At 32.3% G+C, this 8,594-nt stretch overlaps 1 pseudogene; it reads right to left on the reverse strand.

The window, feature by feature from the left end:
• Positions 1-1,717: 1,717 nt before the first annotated feature.
• On the reverse strand, positions 1,718-3,228 carry LOC142616665 (UPF0481 protein At3g47200-like; annotated as a pseudogene).
• Between the last annotated feature and the right edge of the window lie 5,366 nt (positions 3,229-8,594).

Here is an 8,594-nt window from a genome sequence, read left to right on the forward strand (position 1 = left end):
TGTGATGTAAAATAATAATTTACAATACTTCACAACTCAATATGTACTATAAACAAAAGTGTATTAATTAAAATTAAACAATCATGACACAAGACTAACAAAATAATTTAATATCTTTAATCAACTTTAAAATGGACAAAGTCGCAAAAAATATAATAACATAAAAGTTTAATATTTTTTTCAAAACTGTAACCTACACTTTTTAAGAGATCTAAAGTCATCAAGTATTAATGACTTTTCAATTTTTCTACTACTACGTACAAGTAAGCCATAAATGTGTTAGGATGAAAATTATAATTTTTTTTTCTTTTTTTATTGAGGTAATTGTTAAAATACCTATGTATATATTTTAAAAATATTGAATGTTTAATTATTGTATTTTGTTGACATATGTATCTAAGGATTGTATTTTATTTAAATGAAAATTATGTTTATTTTTAGACTTTCTTAAATATATATGTATATTATCAAGTATGGGAGGCTAAAATAATAAAGTTATTTAAAATTTTTTAAATTATTTAACATATTTTCAAAAATAAATGCACATTTTTTTCAAAAATTTTGGGGGGGGCCCAGGCCCCCCTCGGTCTTCAAGTGGCTACAACACTGGACTTGGGTGTGACCTATAAGAGAGATATACACGTCGCATTATAATGTGTTTGGTTGGGGGTTAAAAAGTAGGTGATTAAAAAGTGAGTGATAGAAGATATCTTAATTTTTACTCATGATGTTTGGTTTCCGGGTTGAAAAGTTGAGGAATAGTAATTTTTTTTTTTTATTTTATTATTGAGAAGAAAAATGAAATGATGAAAAATGTAGTTTGCGAAAATTTATTTGCATATCCCTATTAAATTTTTAAAAAAAAGTTATAAATTTTTTTTATTAGGAAATTATGTTTGGATAAGCATTTGATTAACAAAAAAAAAAAAAAAAAGTATAAAAACCTTCAAATGAGGAGGAAAAAGAACCAAAATAGATGAACACAAATAAAAATAAAAACTCAAAATGAGAAGCAACAGGAAAGGATAAAAATAGAAGAAGAAAAAGACAAAAGCTAAAATAAAAACAAAACATTGTGCAATGGGCATTTTAATCCAAGATACCCCAACCATTTTGCAGCCCCGTTTCTTTCCAATTTCATCCCAATTGATGGAGATTGCATTTTAATGGGCTTAGGAGATATAGTGAAATAGTTAGGCCCCTATTGGTTTCTCTCACATTTTATTCTGCAATTAAACACTCAAATATATCATTTTTTCTCCAATTTTTCCACGCCTAAAATTATTTCAACTAAACAGACCCTAAGAGATGCATGCACACATGAAATACGCATTTAGTTTCACATGCCTGGCACATGACAGGCTCTATTGCGAGTGAATGTGTACCATAGGTGCACCAAGTTAGAATTATTGAACTAATTAGGTAATCACTCCACCTCCCCTTCCTCTACTATATCTATTTATCTAAAAAAATCAACAAACATAATTAGGTATACAAGTTGATGCAAAATTTATTGTGACAACAATTTGTTTTTTTTAATCCAATAGTTATAATAATGGGAGAAGGGCACGAGGGAACAAAAAAATGGTGTGAGACTCCACAATGGTGTGAGATTCCAACAAAAAAAAAAAAAAAAACTTAACATATTGGCAATTTCGAAACCAACTACAAGCAATGCCAAACTTACAACTTATTGATAATATCACAATAAAAATAATTAAAAATTAATCTTGAAGAAAAAAGGCCTAAGGAAATTCAAGATAGTTACAAGCAGGACTATTGTCCCTATCAAAGTTGCAGTGCCTCTCCAAATATCACCAAAATATATTGTTCTCAAGGATCCCATATTACGATTGCAATTGTTGGCATTTTACCCATTAAGCAGTTGAGCGAGGTCTTGATAACAGGATCTCTTTTGCTCTATTTCAAGACCAAGTTTGTTAACCATAATGGCGGCTGCTTTATTGCTGCCTGACTTGTTAACAATAATCCCTTTCTCAACAAGCGACTCCACATCTTCTCTAGTGTTGATAAGAAAATCCAATAGCACCATATAATTGCATATGTAAGCTACAAATGGATAGTGGCACTGCTCCAAGGCCATGAGATTTCAGAAAATTCCTTCAGTTTCGTCATGTACCTCCAAGCGTGGAACTTCTAAGAAAGTTTGAGTATTCACCAAGCAATGAAAGTGTTTCAAGAACGGTAAGCAACGCAAGAGCCATGAGCAAGTGAAGCAAGGAAATATTTCCGTAAAGTTACTCTTCTTGAATTGTATATCAAGTAACCTTCTCCCATCAGCCTTTTTGAAAATCACTCCTGCCTCGTCCAGCTTTTTTGCATTATGAAGAGTTTCAATAGGTTGTCCAGTGCTGTTAAACTCCCAAGGATAGTAGAAATATCTCATAAAATCAGTAAAATGTTTTACATTCTTCTTATCAACGTTTGTTTTTTCCTCAAAAGATGAGAAAAAGTAATAACGGGCAAGCTTTAGAAAGGAAATACATTTTTTGTTCAGACTTGGAAAATTGTGTGTAATTCATCGAGAATAAAAAATGGAAGCTGATTTTCAAGTAATAACAAGTCTTCTTGTATATGTTTCCTCAGCAATGGCTTACTTAATATGCAATCCTTTTCATCCCCTCTCGCATTGCAGTATCCATCTTCTTCACGTGCATGGCTTTCATCTTTTCCACACGCAGGGGTCCTATTAAAGAGCTCATCACTCGCAGCGGACCTCAAGAAGTGCTCAATGATAAAGATTGAATCCAATACAACCATTTTCACAAAATCTTCGCTGCTGATGTCAAAGATCTTTTCATAACAGCGACGAATCTTTAATTCGTTTGTTTCAATGACGCCTGCAATATCCTTGTGGCATGTCCCAGTTCGATAACAGAATTCCCTGAGATATCTTAGTTTCAACATTTCCATGGCATGGAGTTCACATTCCCCATGGTGAAGAGGGCCAATTGAAATAAGCTTTGGAGTGTAGGCATCTTTATTTACCTCACGAAGCTTCTTGGGGACCCGGTAGATGCAGCACTCAGGCCACCGGACTGGCTCCATGACTAGTGGTATGTCAATGGCTAATTCTTTGCAACCCATTTCTTTTTCTATTGTATCCAGCCAAGAAATAAGTTCTTTTCTAAGTGATTCAGTAGATTGGCCGTTTTTTCCAATAATAATCAAGTTTACTTTTCTTAGTATGAGGCAAATAACAATCATAAGCACGGGGATAGAATCTTTAATTACAAAGGTAATTTCAATTAAAAACATTTATTGATAATTACACGTAGTTACAAATGAGATTAAACAGGGCTACATCCTATATGCAAAAAAAATTGATAAATCCTTTTCTAAGTGATTCAGTAGATTGGCAAATAATCAAGTTTACTTTTCCTAGAGTCAGACAAATAACAATCATAAACACCGGGATAGAATCTTTGATTATAATGCTAATTTCAATTATTAAAAACATTTATTGATAATTTACACGCAGTTACGAATGAGATCAAATCCGTGGTCAATTGCCACCATTAAGGATGGAATACCGGGCTATATCCTATATGCAAATAAATAAATAAGTAATAAGATATCATTTTTCTCATACATTTTTATTTTATTTTTTGTAGTTATCGTTGTTACCATCATCATCCTCGGGGCAAGATTGGAAGATAATTCGTAGGCAATTGAATTTGAAAAAATTAGTGAAGACAAAATTTAGTGTCTTTAAATAGTGTGAAATTTTAAGTTTGCTATATAACATGTGCTTATAGAAAAGTTATCCAATTGCATCAAATTGACATTTTATTAGTATTATATAAAAATAAATAAATCCAATCAAGGTTTTGTAGTAGAATGAATTTAATTCATGAGAAATTTACTGACTATTACAGTTGCAATATGATCATATGATCATATGAACATTATCTTAAGCCGAGAGATGTAAACATGTAAATAAATAAATTAACTTGAAATTTGGAGTTTCCTCAACAACAAAAAAAAAACTTGACATTTGGAAGCTACAAGTACAAGATCAAATTAGAGCAAATCAATTATTCACCTATTAAAACTTTAGTTTCATAATATATCAATAAGAGTATTTAAAGAAATGAAAAAAAAAAAAAAACGAGTAAATAGATGTATAAATGGATATAAAATTAGAGAAAATTGGTATTATTTTTTTAAAAAATCTATATAAATAATAGAAACGAAAAAAAAAAAAGAGTAAATAGACTCATAAATGGATTTAAAATAAATTTGAATGAAAAATATGGATTTAAAAGAATGGCTATATTTATCAAGTAGTTTCATTTATTATTTTTTAATTAACTTGTGTATGTTAGTATTCTTACCGATTTTGGCCAATAGCACCATATATGTTAGTGGATGTGTTGAGTCAAGGATATTAAACTACAGGGATCAGTCCTAATATGTCCTATTTAATAATTATGTCAAATTTTTTCAACCTTAACATGACATGTTTATTAAGTGACTTGACATTATATGATCCATGTAATATGTTAGGTTGATACAACCAAAACCTTTTTTTAACCCTTTTTTTTTAAAAACCAAAATGATTTATATATTTTTAATTAGAACATAAGTATAATAATTGTAAACAAATAAATTCTACACAAATTATATTTTAGAACAACATTGATTAAAGTACTAATAACATAGAATCTAAATTTTCTTATTGCATCCCAATGATACCACCCAAAAAAAAATATTTGCTTTCTCATAAAACTCAAACAATTTGATTTTTAATTATTTAAAATCTAATATACCTAATTACATATAATATGATACTTAGATCTAATCCTTCGTATTATTAAAAAATAAAACTTATAGATTAAAGAAATAATTCATGATCATGGAAAAAATGAAGGTGTTGATGTTTAGTAATAAATAGTAAAACATGGATATTGAAATAAGGATCTACTAATTTTATATTCCTATATATATAATAACGCAAATTTTCACAGTAAAGAATTATGTTGGCAATATGAGTACTATAGTTTAGTCAAGGCGAATCCCCCTCTTTATTATAGTATATATGGAATTCCCATATTACAAAAAAACGTAGAGTATATTATTTATTCTTTTAAATATAGGAAAATATGAACTTTACAATTTTACAAAGTATTATACTTCGTATGGTAAACTAATTTTTTAAAGATAATAATAATTATGGTATATCATTTGTACTATACTAAATATAAATACAATAATTATTATGCATTTTGGGTGATGCTTACTTCACAAGTATAAAGTTTTTGCGAAGTGGAGAGGTGCAAAGCGAGGATCTCAGTCTCCAGTAAAAAACTTCACATACATATATACTTATATCAGGTTAGAATAAAATTTTTATTTTATATATATTTTTTTTAAAAACTATAAATACAACAAGGAAAATTAAAATCTTGAGAGTTGTCAAGATAACTTTATCTTCGAGTCCTTAAATAAGCCAAAGCTCATGAAATTGACCAAAATTTTGAGCAAAACTAGGACTCTGGGGAACAGAATTGATAAACTTTGCTAGGCTCCCCAAGATTTTCGCCTTTGGGTAGTAAACACTGAAACAAAATGATTTTAATTTTTATCAAATCGAGGTGATATATGAACTTTCTGTGCTATATTTCTTTATCTACGATTCCCTTTTTCTTTATTCTATTTGAAAAAAAAATAAAGTGAAGGGATAGAGCGTAGAACCTGTGAATTTTATTTGAAAGGAAATACTTGAATACTCAACTCCAAGAAACAGCTTAATCGGCGGCTAGAAACTAGGCCTTGTTTGGATTTTGCATTGAGTTTTGTTAACTCATCATCCAAAATCTGTGGGGCCCACATGTAGCAACATTGTTTGGCTAAATTTTTTTTTTCACTCGGTTAACAAACCTGAGATTTTTAAGCTTTGAGTTATCAATTTTGGGAGGTGGTATATTGTATACCCGGCATATATAAACTTATAACTTGGAAACAACAATCTGGTGTTTCCAAAATTGCGAAAATGATATTGTGTACCCGGCATATATAAACTCATAACTTGGAAACAACAATATGGTGTTTCCAAAATTGCGAAAATGATATTGTGTACCCGGTTGGAAACACCGGATTGTTGTTTCCAAGTTATGAGTTTATTAACTCAATGGCATTTTCTGTAATTTTTCTTCCTTGCCGGGTCCCACAGCAGTGTGTAGTCTCATCAGTGCAAGCTGAAGCTCCAACGAGTATTACATTCCTAACCACACTTCATCATTTTCCCTTTTCCTTCTCCCAAACCCACAGCACAAGCACAAGCACAAGCACAAGCACAAGCACAACCGAAATGGCTCTATGCCCAGCTGGAGTTCCGCCAATCACTTTTCCTTTTCATCACTCCAGTTCCGCCGATCAACTCCAGGCTCAGCTCCAACAAAGCTCCGATCACCGATTCCATTTTCCGGTGAGACCCAAACGCTCCCCCTCCATTACAATCTAACAAACCCACATTACAATCTATTTATTAAATAGCCCCAAAATTCAGAACACAGACTAAAATAAATACCCAAAGAAAAAAATAATGAAAATCTAGAAGCAGATTCAGTCTTTTAGCGCCAAAGATGCAAACTTTATTATCAAAGAAAGTAGATTTCAGATTAAAAATAAAAAAAATCATGACCAGCAAGAACTGCTTCAGCAGTCTGGCCAACTGGGATCTCTAGAAAAGACGAGACCATACTCTGCTTATTAGTTGAAGAGAGCACCCCTTCCATTGTTTCTCTTTTGGGTCTTTTTTTCTTTTTTTTGTTAACTCAAATGCTGAGCTCTCTCTCTCTCTCTCAAAGGGGTTTTTTTTTTTCACATACAGCCTTTCTTTTTTTTTTTTTTTTTACTATTTATTTATATCTCTTCAGATCAGACAGAGAGAGAAACTCCGAGGTGGGTTAGGAAAGTTGGGGGTTATTTTTGGAGAGTGTTGTAGGTGGAAGATGAGTCTTTTTGTTCTTGCTTGAGATGAGAGACAATCAGACTAGAATGAAAGGCTCTAATAATACCAGGGTTTAAGAGCAGCGGCGTGAATGGGTTTGAGATGTTTGAGAGCAAAAAGTGAGAGGGGAAATGAGTTTGCACTGCATAGTGAAAGAGGAAATGAGTTTGCCCAAAACAATTTTGTTCAATCTGTGGGTGACCTAACCGTGTGCACTACACAGTGGTCAGTTCGTGGGTCCCACAAAAAGGTGAATTTTTGCAAGTTTTTAGACAAAAATCAGAACTAGGTTTAGTTGCCAAACAAGGGTTGGAGTCTTTCGGAAATTTTTAAGTTATGAGAAATGAGTGATAAAGTGATGAGATTTGAGTAATGAGTGATGAGATAACTATCACCCAGCAATCAAACAAGGCCTGAGCCTGTTTGGTTTAGAGCAATTTTGAGTGATATCACTCAAAACTCATAATTGAGTTATCAAAAAATGTGGGACTCACACAAAAAATTGTGTTTGGCTCGATTTCTTAATTTGATTTTCATCCCTCAAAGCTCAAAAATTTTGAGTAAGAGTAATGAAAACTGAGAACAGGTTTGTGGTGTTTTCAGATTATGAGAATTGAGTTAGGGTGGTATTTTTGTAATTATAAGCAATACATGGGACCCACCTCCTTGTGTTGTCCACATCATGTCAGATTAGCCATTTCTCTCTCCAACTCTATCCAACAGATATTTCCCCTCTCTCCTCTGTTGCCGTGCTCTCCATTGTTCATTCTCATCTCTCTTTTTTTCAAACTTTCCACTCTCGTCCCTTTTTTTTTTTTTTTTTCTTCTATTCAAATGCACACCACAGCTGCACACCGGCCCTCCAAAGCTACTCACACCTGCTCATCATCGCCACCACTCACCAGCGGTGGGCCGAAGAAAAGATCAAGATCTGGGCTTGATTTTGGTTTGTTGTTTGATTTGGGTTTGGTGATTGAAAAATGGAGTTTAATTTGGGTTTGGTATTTCTAAAGAAAAAATTTTTGTTATGGGTTTTGGTGTTTGTTTCAAAATGGAATTTGATTTGGGTTTGGGGTTTCTAAAGAAAATATTTTTGTTTTGGGTTTTGGAGGTTCATCCACAAATGTACAGAAATGGGTTTGTGAATGTGGAGTTTATGTATGTTCTATACAGGATGGTGGGTATGTCTCAGGTGACCTATGAGGCACTGGGGTTTATGTATGCTCTAAGCTTTTAGTGTTTGTGAGGAAGTGGGTTTGATGGAGTTGGTACAAATTGTGGGAGGAGGCAGGAGCTTTTTTTTGGGTTTCTTTGTTTTACTTATTTATTTCAGACATTGTTGGTGGGTTTCTTTGTTTTGATGGTTTGTTTTGATGGTGAGTTTAAGTTTTTTGGAAAATCCATATGAAAATGGAAAGTAAGAAATGAAAGAGACGTGAAATGAAGAAATGAAAGTGAAGGGAGAAAAATAAGAGACAACGCGGGTAGGCTCTACTGTTCTGACCCAACACAGTAAATGAGTCCCCCCACTTTTTTGCAAAATTTTGAGTTATAGAGGCAAGATATGAAGCCAAACAGGTTTTAGTTTGAGGGAGTGAAAAAATAGAGTTACAAAAAT

Source organism: Castanea sativa, chromosome 11 (assembly GCF_040712315.1).
Source record: "Castanea sativa cultivar Marrone di Chiusa Pesio chromosome 11, ASM4071231v1".
Taxonomy (NCBI): domain Eukaryota; kingdom Viridiplantae; phylum Streptophyta; class Magnoliopsida; order Fagales; family Fagaceae; genus Castanea; species Castanea sativa.